A 16,453-nucleotide genomic window follows, 5' to 3' on the forward strand; every position below is an offset into this window, starting at 1 on the left:
TACGACGAATCACCGTCGTACGATACGATTTATTCGTGTCGCCCAGCTTACGAATATTCGCGATACGATATACGATTCCGATGCAAGGTCGTATCGTATAATACGTTTTCCAACTAATTCCCAAAAATCTATTAAATGAATTTCCGATTCATTTAATCCGGTGATCTGTTACGTGTCATTGGTGTGACCTTGTAGGTTCAGTCAAGAGTAAGCTGTGAGTTCAATATCCATTAGAACTCACTGATCGGAAGCATTGCTCCAGCTAGCTGTTCCGATCACTTGATCTCACTGAATTAATTGTTCGCAATTAATCTGAACCTTGGTATTAGACTTAATGCACCTTGGGTGAAGGACATATTTCCTTCAGGATGCAAAAACATCACCGACGTCAATTTGATTTCGGATATAATTTGTTAAAATTTCTTCATTATCAAGTACCTGAATTTCTTCTTCTATCATGTCTAAAATCTCATCTGAATATCCTTTAAAATTGGTTGTATCCTCGATTTGACCATCATCAACCACTACTCCTTTCTTTATTCGAGGATCCTTGTCTTTGGAACCAATTGGTCTTCTACGCTTCTAGCATGCCTTAGACTCAATAGCAACTTCATTTTTTCCTTATGGGACCTCAATTTTAATTGGAGCATTACAGTTGGTATGTGTGACTTAGTCACTCTCTTTCGGTCAGTAAAACCATATGGCAAATGATTGCTAACCTTTATAAATGAATTATATTTTGAACTTCTAGTTCACATTGCTTAGTACGAGGATCAAGATGAGACAATGATAACTAATTCCATCTAATTTCTTTCTCCAACTGTTTGTGTTCTTCCCCTAGATATGGGAAAACTGACTAATTAAAATGACAATCAGCAAAGCAAGCCTTAAATATATCTCTTGCGGTTGGCACAAGATATTTGATTATTAATTGATGGGGAATCAAATCCAACATATATTCCCAAGCTCTTTTGAGGACCCATCTTGGAGCATCGTGGTGGAGCTATAGGAATATAAACTGCACATCCAAAAATTCTAAGATGGGATATATTTGGTTCCAGACCAAAAACCAATTGTGATGGAGAGAACTTATGATAATTTGTTGGCCGGGTGCGAATTAATGTTATTGCGTGTAATATAGCATGTCCCCAATTAGCAGAAATTGGGAGTTTAGACTTCATTAGTAACAGTCTAGCAATCAACTGAATACGTTTAACTAATGATTCAACAAGACCGTTTTGTGTATGAACATGTTTTACAGGATGTTCAATTTTATCTCAATATACATGCAATAATCATTGAAACGTTGAGAAGTAAGTTCACCAGCATTATCAAGATGAATAGATCGACTTGATAAGAGTATCTGGAAAATGTGCTAGTAATTTAATCAATTGAGCAATTAATATAACAAACGTCAGGTTGTGAGTTGATAACAAACATACATGTGACCATCTAGTCAATGCATTGATTAAAACCATAAAGTATATAAATGGTCCACATTGGGGATGTATTGGTCCACAAATATCCCCTTGTATCCGTTCCATAAAGTTTATTGATTCAAAATTTATCTTAGCCGGTGATGGCCGAATTATCAATTTTCCTTGTGAGAAAGCAACACATGAAAAATTATTAGAAAGAATCTGTTGGCTCATTAATGAATTCCCACAAAAAATTTCAATGACTTTTCGCATCACTATTGAACCGGGATGGCCTAACCGGTCATGCCAAACTATGAAGCTTTCAGTAAACTTCTGGTTTACTATAACATGTGTATCAATCGAATTAATTTTCGTGTAGTCTAAACAAGTGGAGAATGTAGGTAATCTCTCCAAGATATTTTTTGTGCCATTGGTTATGCTTGTGATTTGAAGAAATTTATCATTTCCTTCACATATTGTCTAAATACGATAACAATTACTTCGAATGTCTTTAAAACTAAATAAATTTCTTTGAGACTTGGGAGAATATAATGCATCAACGTTGTCAAATTTAGTTCAAATAGGAAATAATATATTTTCTCTTTTGGAGTCTTCTATAATATTTTTACTACCCGGTATAGTACTTACACTAGTCTTTCTCATCATCAATTGAGAGAAATATTTCATATTTTTAAGTATAGTATGAGTAGTTGCGCTGTCTGTAAGACGTAATTCTTCATCATTTATTTCCCACTGAACTTTAGAGGTATTCATATTATTCAAGGAAATAAAAATGTGTCACAAAAATTAAACATGCCCAAATTAACCAGTATAAAGTGCCTAAATTAATACAAACACCCACGATAATACAATATTTTATAAAGAATACAAAACACAAAGCCATAGTACAATCACAAAGTTCACAACATAAACACGTAATGTTATAGTTTGACAACTACAATATTATATTTAATCCAACACAACATATTAATAGCTTAATTATTCCCTTCAGTGGAAATAAAGAAATCTGCAACTTCTAAATGGGTTGTCACTAGAATCAAAATCACCTTCGCCATCTTCAATTCAAATACAAGATTAGTCTCAACATTCTTTTCTTTCTTCTTCAATGATTGTTCGTAAAGGTCAACAAGGTGTTTTGTTTTGCGATATACTCTTGACCAATAACCTTTTCCTCCACAATGGTATCACACACTAGTCACATTGTAACTTTTATACCATTTGTGCGATCCCACTTCTGGTGCGAATGTGAGTTCTTGTAATAACATCCACAAGCTTTACCATATCCACCAAAACCACGTCCAGGCCCATGGCCACGCCATTTCCACGATCACTGTTGCTGGCATGGTTTTTATTTTTTGATTCTTTCCCATTATGGGACATCACATTCGCTTCAGAGAATGAAGTTTTTCCAATATGGCGTGCTTCATGATTTGTCATCAATAGCTCATTGTTTTTCTTAGACACAAGAAGAAAAAAATATCATTTCATAATATTTCTTAAAACCTTATTCTCGATATTGTGTCTACAAGACAACATTGTTTGCATGAAAAGTGGAGTATGTTTTTTCCAACATATCTGCATCAGTAATTTCTCTCCACGTCATTCCAGTTCAGAAGTAGTTTTAAACATGGTTGAGTTATATTCACTAACGGATTTAAAATTCTGTAATCATGAAGAGAACCAATCATAACGAGCATTTGGCAATATCACTGTTTTTTAGTTGTCATACCTTTCCTTTAGATTGCTCCAAACGATTTGTGGGTCTTTAACAGTTAGATACTCAATTTTAAGCCCTTCATGGAGGTGATGCCGAAGAATTATCATAACTTTAGCTTTATCTTGACATGTTTCTTTATTTCCTTCTTTTATTGTGTCACCAAGCCCTTTTGCATCAACGTGTATTTCAGCATCTAACACCCATGAAAAATAGGTTTTCCCATTAATACTAACGGCTACAATCAAGTTTTGCTAGGTTCGGCATAATTTATTATACAAGATAATAATATTAATTAATCAAGACTTACATAATAAACATATTCCCAACAAATCGTAGTTTTATATAAACATTCACATACTAGCATCATCACCTAGACATAATTCACAATATTCTAACTCAATTTTTCTCGGTAACACGTACAAATACATTTACATAAACATAAAGTATCATACAGAGGATTTTAAATGGATGCATTGAAAATAATTCAACTTTGCATATTAGACAAAATGGATGCATTTAAATATCATTTATGGTTATTGGGAAAAACGTAATTAGTTATCAAATCATGAGCATAAACAAACGTAATTGACGGATAGGATACAATCACAACAAATAATGTTTGGAAATGTGTAAATACAAACGTAAAAGGAGAATTAATGAAAAAGTAAATACCATACAACAATCAATCAATCAATTCAAAACAAAAACAATCACAACAAATCCAATAAACATGTAAACAAGTATATTGGAGTCTATTTATCATGCAAATCCAAATTGCAAATCTAACGATTACAACAAATAATTTATTTTATCCGTCAACACAAAATCATGTACTCGAAATCACGAAATCACGTATTTACGGAAATAAGTATGAAAATAAAAGTATTTGAATAACTAAAATCACAATCATATTATAATTCAACAAGTATAGTATCATACAACCCATGTAAATCAATTAATATTTACTTACATCTATAGAGACGATTCTTTTTGTTATTTTCTCGTTTGTTCAGTCGCGATTTCCTTTGATTTCCAGCAATAGTTAGCAATGATGCTAATAATGTATTTTGAAATAGGGAGAAAAGGAAGAGAGAGAGGAAGAGAGAAACTATCAGTTATATTATTCCAATCGGTATAATATGTACACATACATATATAAATATATGATAAGGGTATAATGGATATCCACACTAATATATGTTTTATAACAAAATGCAATTACTTTTAATATTATGTAATGTATTCTCAATCAACAAGCATTTTTTTTTATCAAATCAAAACAAAAAAGTACACCATATTCCTTGCATCATACGAGCATAAAACTAGTAAATTAATACACGGAGTCAAAGTTCCTGTAACCATGCATCACACAAGAATAAAACTAGTAATTTAACATACAAAAACCAAAATTCTCGCAAATTCTCCTCATTTAGGAAGTAACATTTCATTTTCTATTTTCTCGCATTCCCTTTTTCTAATTATACATCCTAATATAAAACATGAAGCAATCAATAGACATGATGTAATAACAATAGTGCCACTGATATTCCATGCTTTCTTCACATCTTGAGCTACACCAAGCTTGCACACTTGACAATTGTAACAAAGGGCTTTTGGGTCATTATCTATCCCATTTGTAACAATCATGATTTGAGTAAGTTCCATTGGTAGCCTCCATCCAAACAGTTGGGCTTGAGAAATTGTAGTTACACTCTAGTGGAGGTTTGCAACATCCAGACTATAAAAAGGAATTTCAAAACTACTAAGATTTATCAATAAAGGAAAGATTTTCAATGAGTAAATATTCAAGGAACGTACGACTCAAAACGGTATTTACCTTAGACAAGACAATCTGATACTCCATATCTTATTTGATGAAAAATGTTGAAATCTCATTAAAACCCAATTCTAATTTTCCTACATGGAATTATTTTTCTAGTATCTATATAATTTGTACTCCCTCCGTTTCTATTTACTCAACTTATTATGATTAATAGATAATTTTAGGTTAATTATCTTTAACTGAAGAGAACCCTATAGAAATTAAGTGGTGTGAAGTGTGTTTGCTTGCAAAGCTTATAGATGAAGATAATTTAGAGTACGTTCTCTTCACCTTTTAACACAACTTATCTAAAATTAACTTGTTTGAACTTGATAAAACATGACAGACACGGTATGACCAGATTTGAAGAAAGTAATTTATATGACCCCTTTGAAACATATAGGATCTTATTATAATTTATAGACTTCATATGTTCTTGTTGTAACTTTTCTGAAATTACCTATGTATAGTAGAACTCGTTTTTTTTTAAAAGAAAAGAGAATATAGCCTAATGAGAGGGAAACCAAGAGAAATGATCATAAACCTGTATATAGAACACTCTTGAACTACCAATGAGGTATTGGCCTTTAGTGATTAAAACTGAGTTTATTTCCATTAACTTTTGCGTGTGTGATTTAATCATTATTACTAATTTTCTATGCACGTACGCGGTGTGTGCTTGTAATTTAACAAAACACACAATAATACTTATTTTGGTTAATTATTTTTTGCTTTTTTTATTGATATTTTTTCTTAGTTTTATTATTTGGTGAATTAGTAAATGCTTTTAAATTGATTCCTTTTTAATTTTTTATATAGTAATACAAAATGTTTGTGGGTTTAATTTGTTTTAATTTTAGTAAAGGGGACAATTACTATTTACGCCGTCTCAAGCGTCCCTTATAAAATAGAGATTAACTATTATAGTACCCATGTGATGCACGATTTATAATCTAAAATATAAATCTACATGAAATATGATAAATAATTATCATAAAGTATTCTCTAAATTAAATTTAATGATGGATAAATTTGTTATTGCTCATATGGTGTCTTATTTAATAAAACAATTATAACAAATAAGGTACATAAATAAAATTATTTTCATTCTCATTCACCACTTCTGTCAAGCATAAAGTTATCTCATCCACCCCACTAAATACTCGCACAATCGCCCCATCAACCTCATTACCCAATCACTTAACACCTATCGATACCATGTACTTTATTCAGTTAGAGATGACTTTAAGGCGGGCATAGCCCGTACACCCGTACCCGCCTACTACCCACACCCCTCCATCCACGATAGGAACCATACCCACCCCTTCAAATCCCCGTCTCGAGAGGTACAAAATAAAATTCATCCTCTCTTCATCACCTCCATCCCGTCTATCCATACCAACCTCAAATCCACTTCTAGATTCAACTTCTTTTTTGGTAAGAGGTTTTTAAATTTTAAATATTATAAAGCCTTTGATAATCCGTTTGTCTGAATAGAGTAATTGAGTAAATAAACATAACATTATAATACGTAAGTTAGCAGTAAATTTATTTTATATATTTATAATCAATTAGATAAAAAAATAGAGACGCGGGCGGATCCAATATAAAATCTATCATCGTCCAGTCACCCGCGATGAATAAATTTTTTAAACCCATCACCCACCAAACTTTCTTCCATTCACGCCCACTTGGGGTGGATGCACAGGGGTCCCCCAAAAAATTTGCCCGATTGACAATCTGAAATCCCTATATTCAAAATAGCTAATACTCCGTAATCCACTTTTTCTTTCAAGTACTTCGTAACTTTTATATACATTGACATAAGTTTATTATGATATTAAAAATGATTGTATTAGCTATAATATTGATAAGAATATCTAAAAGTGACATACATAATTATAATTTGGTGATTATTCTCAAATCTAATCATTTCAAACTCGCCCCATCACCAAGATGGGTACATGTTATGTATCCTTGTACCCTTCCACCAACAACAAATCTCTATTTGTTAATCAACATTAGTCAACCTTCTACGTTTATCCTTGTAGTCAACCCAGTCTAGAATCCAAATTCGCCCCATCATCACGTGTGATGCACCATTTACATATATAAATTAAATTTTGCACGAAATTTTAAAATGATATTGTAATCATCTACATTAACATGTAAAAATATTTTGTTGTTGCAAACATATTAATAACAAGAAAATTTAATCATCTAGATCTTATAATTTTGGAAATAGTTGATTAAGATATATTAGTCGAAATTTAAATCAACATGCCCTTAAGACTTCAACAATATGAGCGAAACATTATTATCCGTGCACCGTATAATTTTTTTTACGGAGTATGATAATCAGAATGTGACAAAAGTTATTTTTGATATTTAAGATTAAGTATAGGCTAGGGCCTGTCATAAAAAATATATGGCTAGGAGTCTCATCTATACCTCGTATTTAAAAAGGAACACCAAAGATTATTAGAAGCCATGTGGCATCTCTGATTTCATCCATCATTTTGTTTTGTTTTTTTTCAATTTTACTTTATTGTTTCTATGATTTACAACTTCTAATGCCTCTTCCACTCCATTTTCCTTATTCAACATCAAGTTATTAATAGTCTAATATACTCATTAGTCTCTTCCACTCCACCCCTTTAACATCCAATATTTATTCAACATATAATTTTTATATTTTTCCAACCATCAAATTACACCTTTATTTAATTCATATATTACCAAAAAAATCACAAGTACCCACTAATTAAAACTTCAAAAGACATCTGAACAACCACTATACAACCGCCCGTTCTATGAACGGGCTCAAAAGCTAGTTTTGTTAGTTACCATTACCATAGCCAAAACATGTTTGAGACAACCTTGTAAAATATGTTAAATTAAGAGTTAACGTTTGTTATGCATATCTTTATTCATTATATGACTTAAATTCTTAAAAACTTGATAGTATTTTAAAATTTAATTAATAGTAAAAGTTCAACTATTATAAGATTTTCTATATTGGTTATCAAAAATTGCACTCAAAGACTTTTCATTTGATTAGAAATAATAAATGCTTAAAGATAAACGTCCGTTATACATATTCAATTCACATCCAGTATATGACACAATTTCTCCATGTCGATTTTCCTCTCTTTCAGTGTAGTACGAATTATATAGCTATAATATAGATTTAAATTAAGAAATTTATTGACATAAATAAATAAGTATTTCGTAATATAATCTATTATTACCATAAGTAATTAGAAGGTTTTAGGTAAAACCTATGCAAAGTATATTAATTATTTTAACATAGGTTAGTTATTTATATTATAAAAGAGGAAAATCAGAGAGCGGCATTTGACAGCTCCACTTCGATTTGCCTCTCTTTTAGTATATTATAGTGTATGCAAATGTTTGTTTAAAGTAGTAAAATATTACTATCAATGGTTATGATAGACTGAAAATTATCGAATTTAGTTGCTAAATATACTACGTATAAAATAGTACAATCAACGACGGTTATAATTATCGAATCTAGTTGTTAAAATATTATGGAGTACTATAGTAACTTTTTTTGTACACTCTTATTCATATTTTCTCGATTTTTTAATTTATTTGTATTCTAATTATGCGCCCCGTACAAAATAGTAAGCTACTCTTAAAGTTTTATAAAAATCCTACTACATACTCCGAATAATGGAGTTATATCCTTACTCTTTAAAAAGTGGGAACTAAGTTACTGTGGCTTATGAACAGTAACAACCCACTTTCCCTCATGCTTCCCTTCTTTATTCTTCTTCCACCTTTTCACTTTCCTTTTCATTCAAGCTTTCTCTTCCCTCTAATTAATGGAGCCCCTCGGTATTTCAATTCATCATCCCAGAAAAATCCTAAGATAACCATCACCATACTTATCTTTTCTCTCTCCTATTCAGTTTTAATTCTTTTGCCTTTCATGTTCTTGTTCCGAGAAGTATGAGCAACAACCATTAGTTTGGTTGGAGATGAATGAATGAAAGTGTGGTGCGTGGATCAGAAACATCAATCACGGGAAGCTGCCATTACAAAGTTTCTCAAGGAAAGGGAAAGAGCAGACTCAATGATTTATGCGACGGAATTGCCGAGGTACGGAAACGGTTTTATACTTTTCATTTGCGAATTAAAGCTTTGTGAATTTTTCAATTTTTGGGCTGCAAAATTGAAGGTTTAATTTCCGGAATTGGTGACATTCCTCTCACCCCCCTTCAATGGATTACTGTTGCAACATCTTTAAAGGTTTAAGATTGAGGGTGTCAGTTGAGCATTTTGCATACTTTCTGTGGGGAAAAAATAACGGTATAGTAGTCCCCCTTCTTTTTGCATCCTGATTTCGGGTTTCGTATGCTCAATTGTAATCAGAATAATAATTTGTGGGGAACTATATCAATCACTAACACAATCAATTAATTATAAACTATTGGGTATATTTTCTGGGTTTTACATAAAAATGTAAGAAACTATTGAATCTAAGCTGAAATAGAGCTTTCTTCCACCACACAAGTAGGGCCCGTAAATTGGCATAAGCTTGGTCAGATCGCATTGTATGGATTTCTGATTGCTAGCTCAAATTCAAGCATACTCAATAGGTGAAGGCTGGATTTTTTTTAGCTTCACTTTCAAAAGGACATTACTTAGCAACTGTCACAAATTCACAATGGTTTGAGATGCCCTTTCCCTCCCGATTGATTAATCTAGGTAGTGACATATCCGAAAATTCAATCATAGATCACACTATGTTAGGAAAGGTCACAACTTTTCCCGGACATCCTAAAATAGTATAGTGTGATTATGTGACTATCAACTGCATACCGAGGGAGTGTATAATTTGAAAGTAGACAAGTACTCGTAAATGATTATGATAATACCGCTCTTAGATTATTGTAGAAATTGCTAACTAGGCTGTGCACATGTATGACCAGTCAACTTTTGAGTACCTGCTAAACACTTAGACAAAGAACTTATTCTTTCTTTTACTTTTAACGTGCTAACTATAATGTAGCACAGGCAGGAGAAACAATCAAATATGTTAACAATGTTTTTCCTCCCCTAATATTCTCTATCTTCATCTTTTTGCTTCTGCTAATTCCTGGTTATTCTTGATCTTTCCTCTTCGAGTTTTCAAGTTCTGAAGTTGTTAAGTTGTTTGTCTTTGTTGATTTAAAGTTCTTGTTAGGAAAATTTTAAACATTCCATTATGAATTTAACTGCTAGCATAGATCAAAAGTAAGAGCTAATCTGAAAGTTGTAACCCCCATTTTCACTTCTTCCCATGTAGGACGGGACATTTGATTAACATCATATTAGGTTCTCTTCCTTCCATTTTGAACATCAAGACGGGCTTAAGTCTTTACTCGTATTTTTGTGCAAATAAAAAGTTACTTCAATGTTTGAACCAGGTTCTTGCAGACTTGTAGACTTGTAGTCATGGGCTCGATGTCTTGAAGTAACTCAAAATGTTGTTTTGGCTTGAAATTTTTAGGTACTTGTACAGAGGTTTGTCAACTGGAGATCGTCCGACATGTGAACTGTGCCTCAGAATACATGAAAAGCTGACTCAGAGAGCTGGTCTAGGATGCATACTTCGCTGTCTTGCTGATACACAGAATACAGTGTGATTCAAGTTAAGACAAAACTCGCAAAAGGACCATCAGATAGAAATGATCTCACACGTCACACCTTCTACCCTTATGGCCTTATGCATCCCTGCTTTAGAAAAGGGATATGGAGAATTCTTAAGATTTGTATAGAAGTCGATGTCTTCACTCTTTGCCAGGCAGTTATCTCGCTTATCTGTCTCATCCCTGTAAAACTCAGAGCTTCTAAGCTCTTGTCATTATATCGGAGATTACATTCCATTAGCAAAACTTTCAGATCATCAGATGTCACTCAACATAGGGATTTATTGTTTTTATGATTGGTTTCACACCTTCAAAACACATAAAGAACTGTGCACATAGAAGAAATGGATTGATGGAGCAAGTATCTTTATTTACTCAATATCTGATTTTTTTCACACATATACTGTTTGGTTTTCAGATGGGGTGAAAAGAGTGAAGCTATTTTATGCAGTTCTGCGTCAAAAAATGTGGAATATTTGCGTCCACCAGTGTAGAGAGTTTGTTCTACTCTGAAAATTTACTGATTACGTGGATGTCAATTAGTTTAGCCCGTGAAGTTTCAAAACGAGGTATTGATTTCTTTAAATCCCACTTGCATATGTTTTTGTAACATATTGTTGAACTGGTGAGCATGTCAATGCGACATGCTCCAGCACAGATACCATTTTCAGGTGATATATCAATTAAACAAGTTTAAATAAAAGAAGAAGAAAATACTGCATGAATCAGACAGTTTAAAATATTTCTTTCCCACTCCCGTATCATTGTCTGTACATCATTATGTCATCTAAGGAAACCGTTATCTTCCAGACTCAATATTTGGAATTTTATATAGATCATAAAATCAAAGGAGGAAACCTATTGTAGAACTTGATTGAACCACTTGAATTAGTGCATTGGTGGTTATTGATTACGAGATCTTATATTTTAAATCCTACTACATTGTTCTTGGATTTTTTCTCTTTCATCACAGTGGTAAATAATTGGTCAATTTTGATTGTACAGATGCTTAAGTTGTTGGAAACTTTATGGGATTCTGGTAATTTATTTTACAAGTTAGATTTCCCAGGTATGTTCATTATTTTCTTTTATTGTTATATGATCAGCCATTGTATCTGTACACATAAGTTTTGCTAAGCTTAATTTATGTGTAGCTTTTCTTTTGATTCAATTTTACATGAATCTTTTACTGTTTGTCGTTTACATTATATAAAGGGAATAGACGGAGAGGGGTGGACTTTTAAGATAATAATTCTCAAGTAAGACTATCTTACAAAAAACATTACGTTGCTAGAGTCTTTGTGAAACATGAAAATCAAACAAGTCAGGTGATGAGGAAGAATACTAATTAAGGACGGAGGGATCAGAAATGGTGTTATATATATGACCAGTGCTTATACTAACATGGACTATAAATACATGGAGTGAGCCTATAGATATAACAATGGTTAATTATGACTTTTCCATACTAGCACAAATCATATAGACTGTACATAAACTCTACACAAATTAAAGGTTTGTCTTAACAATTTTAAGATGCCTTTTAGAGTATGGTTGTTTTCTAAAATCACAATAACTAGAGATTATGAAAGATAACCATTAAAGACAAGTGAGGGAGTGAGGGGAGAAGGGGAAGAGGGTGGGAGAGGGTGAAGTGGTGAATATGGGGGGGGGGATACAACACCTCAATATTTATATGGTGATTCTGGTGTTCTTGCTTCTGTTGATATATTTAAATGACATTGATTGTTGACTTCTTGTTGCGAGGGATTGGGCATGAGAAATAGGAAAGCATAGGGAAAAAAGGAAAGTAGACAGTTTTGAAGTCCATTGATGGAGTACTTAATATAAAGGTATTAATAACTCCTCAAATAAATGGGTGTATTCATTATCAGGCCGGTGTACACTCTACTTCACGTGCATTTGTCAAAGTTAACAAGAAAAACACCGATTATCAATTAATCCTTTGGGGTTTCAAGCATCTGGTTACAATAACTAAATTCTTTGTTTGTCGTGCATTTTTACGAATCTGTATTTATATATGATAGATCATCATGTTTCAATTGTATCAGCTTTTACTTTCATGTGATGAGGGTGAAGGCTGAAGGTGCACATACAATTGTGGCAAGGAGAAGCCAATGAGTCCCACAGAATAAAACGACATGAGGGTGAATATTCAAGCGTTGCAAATTTGTTAGTGTCTTGCGAAGAGGTCGTTGTTATTTTTGGTTCTATACTTAATAAGTGTCAATTGCTCACTATCAAAAGGTACGGTGAAAGATAGAGAAATGAAAGGATCTATCTCTATATGGATTTCAAGAATAGGCATTGGTTTGTGCTAAAAGGAATCTATTTATAGAGTGATGTTGAAACAATGTATTTTATATATTGTGGTGTAACTTTCGAATTTGTCTATATATTCCTTTAATGTGTATATAAACAATCTTTGACAAGAAAATGTCTTTAAAAGCTCTTTCTTGTTATGTCAAGATTATGAATTACTCGTTCTACACATACAAGGTCTACACGGGCTCATGGAATACAAATATTCTTTATTGTATGTTAATGGAAACTCTTTGTACTAACAAAGACTACGTTAGCATTGTTCTATTTTAGCTAAATAGATAACCAAATCTAATTTCTGCACCTTTTTCTCCTTCAAAAAATAACATATTATGTATCCAAAAGCAAATCAAAAGTCAGTACAAGTCTATGACCTGTTACTCTACATATCATTAGTACAAATACATATAGAACATTAGAACAAGGTTGTTGCCAAATTAATTATTCCTAAGCATACCGCGCGCGTGCGCGCGGCTTCAACCACTAGTTTTATAAAAAGATAATATTATATTGGTTATATTTATTACCAAAATATAGAAAAAAAGATTTACAAAACTTTTCCTTGTGTAGAATGATTTTTTTGTTTTTTTTAAGTAAAAATAGAATCAAATACTTTTATGAGGCGAAGGTTAAAAAATTTATTATAAAATCAAATATTTTATTTAAAATATTTATAAGACAAGCGAATCAATGAGTAACATTTTTCATCACCACATTGATTTCCTATTACAATTTTTTTTATAGCGATTACTGTAGTCGCCTCCGTATATTTTTATTCAACTCGTTATTCATTTATAATTGTTTCTTGTTTTTTGGTTCTACTGTCTGTACTTTATTTTATTTTGCATATCCTTTTTTTTCTTGCCGCGTTTATTTTCCAATATTTACACATTTACAATCATTTTCCTTTAGTTTGATATTTAATATGGAATATTACTAATTGTACCATATAATTAATTAATTAATTAATTGGGCTATAGAACAACGTTTGACATTTTCCTATTATATCGATCTCGTGAAAGAAGCACTAAACCACATCAATCCCACAATAATAAGAAGTAGAAAAAAAGAAAAAGGCTTAGTATAGGATATAGGATACAGGTACCTGAATAGGAGTGAAGTTTGTAGAACTAGCAAAGAATTGATCAACGGTGTAATCAACATATTTGTTTTGGAATTGAGCAATGAGCACACACGGTGGTGTGAGGTGTGTTGATAGAGGCAATGCTTGATATCTAGCCAATTCTTTGAGTTGCTTATTTTGTTCTCTATTCTCTAATGAGGAGAAGCCAACCGTGGTTTTTATAAGAGCATAACAAGATGTATACATTATTAACAAGAAATATCCCATCCAACACAATAAACATTTCGAAAATATCTGGTCATCACCATCGTCTTCATTGATACACTTGAACGCAAAACAAGCACACCCAACTATTATAAAAAAAGGCACAAATGAAATAAACCCATCCCGTCCCCATCTTCCTTCCTAGGCAGTAGGCAGAAGGCAGTAGGCAGTAGGCAGTAGGCACATGTCTCCCGGTTGGTAATCTAGCCATACTCCCGTCCCTAGGATTGAAATCATTCAAGTGCTTATCACCAACAAGAACAACCATCTTAACATTCTCATATAAGTACCCATATTTTTGTGTTAATTTCTTGTAAAGAGAAGGAGGAGGAGGAGGAGGAGGAGGAGGAGGAGGAGGGGTGAGGGATAGATGATGATTGACTATTTGTGCATTGCCTTTTTGGAATTTGAAATATTAATGGTAAACAATGTGTATATAGTCAAAATGACAATGTAAATAAAAGAGAACGGAGGAAGCATGACTATTTGTGCTAGGTAGTCTTCTACGGAGTATCAGACCATGTGATATAATTTAACTGTCAGACGGGTTAATAGAAAATGAGTGACATGACATGTGATTTCACACATATTTTAAGTGTGGAAGCTACTTTTTTGCCCTATTCATATACTCTCCTTTGACTAGCTTTATTGATTTATGCATAAACTTAATTAAAAATAGACATATGAGACCTTATTAAATTCATCTAACTTTATATTTTCTCAATATATATATTTTTTTTTTTTTAATTTTCCTTCTACGCATTCAGAGATATCAGCCGGGTTGGCAAACGTGAAACTCAAAAAGTTACAAGTAAAAGAAAACATAGGAAGTATAATGGATCACGTTTGACCTGCTGGTAAAATTAATATTTAAAACGGTAGTTGTTGGAGTATAAATTTACTCACTCCACCAATAAGATCTTGGTTTTGTGATTAAAATTGAGAATCTATATACGATAAATTTCAGGTTCCATTTCTATAGACCCTTTTACTCCCTCCGTGTAAGATGATTTATTAGTACTACGCACTTCTTATACGACTTTGACAACAATTTTATACGTGAGTTCTCACTACTCGTGATAATCTTTTTATTTTTTCATTCACAAAGAAGTCAATACGTTTTGCAAGGACTTGTATAATACAATGATCAAAATTGACATAAATTATTCCAGCAGATGCAGACTTGTAGTTGACTTTTATTTGGTGATTATTTTTCTCCATCCATTACTTATTAAGTTATAAATAGAGTAATAATTTAATTTGTTTGTCGAATAATATGTTCTTATTGTTATTAATGTTTTAAATCATTGTAACACCCCCGATATACTGAGTAGAAATAAATAAGAAATAATATATACTTTATAAAAATTGCGGAAGCTTAGACCTAAATCAGAGGTATCACCGCCACACTTGACTACGTTGTCAAGTGTTAAGGCTCACAAAACTCGAACTATTACAACTTGATTACTAGGTGGATCTATTTACAACTGTACAACTGGAAAGTATTAAACTGTCATAAAAGATTAAATGATAATGCTTGAGATCCTTCAACTTGTAATTGTAATCCTTCACGATCAATCTGCTCCAGTCAATCTTGACTGCTCACCATAGAGGACAAATTCCAAAAGGATCGTCGCAAGGCCACCATAAGAAAAAGACATGGCCGCAAACACACATAACAAATAAGCACACACGTCAGCAAAAAGCCGAGTAATCACCTGAAATAAAAACATACCAATATGGAATAATAAATGCTCATGTAAACAATGTAGTACGAAACTACATTTCAAGTATAGACCCAAAAGCATACTTAGCTCCATAGTCTATAGATACTCTAGATCTTCATTTCAACTGAACCTCAATATATTGGTATAATCTTTTTCCTCTGCTAAACTTACTTAAACCAATAAGTGCCATGTTTTCTCTTTGTTTTATACCTAGTCTTGGACATGGGTAATTTGAATAGATAAACCAACAAGTATAAAAAGTTAAAACTCTCAATAGCTACTAGAAAGACTCTCTGAATCAAGGCCACTTTTGGACCAAATCCCACTTTGGGATAATAAGAAAATAATAAAGATTGTATCTTGCTCCTCTACTAATGGTTATCATCTCCCTACCAACATG

The 16,453-nt window shown here is 32.4% G+C and overlaps 1 pseudogene; it reads right to left on the reverse strand.

Moving 5' to 3' along the window:
• Positions 1 to 3,168: 3,168 nt before the first annotated feature.
• LOC110789154 (tetraspanin-7-like) lies at positions 3,169 to 14,799 on the reverse strand (annotated as a pseudogene).
• Between the last annotated feature and the right edge of the window lie 1,654 nt (positions 14,800 to 16,453).

The sequence above is a fragment of the Spinacia oleracea genome, chromosome 3 (genome assembly GCF_020520425.1).
Source record: "Spinacia oleracea cultivar Varoflay chromosome 3, BTI_SOV_V1, whole genome shotgun sequence".
Lineage (NCBI taxonomy): Eukaryota > Viridiplantae > Streptophyta > Magnoliopsida > Caryophyllales > Amaranthaceae > Spinacia > Spinacia oleracea.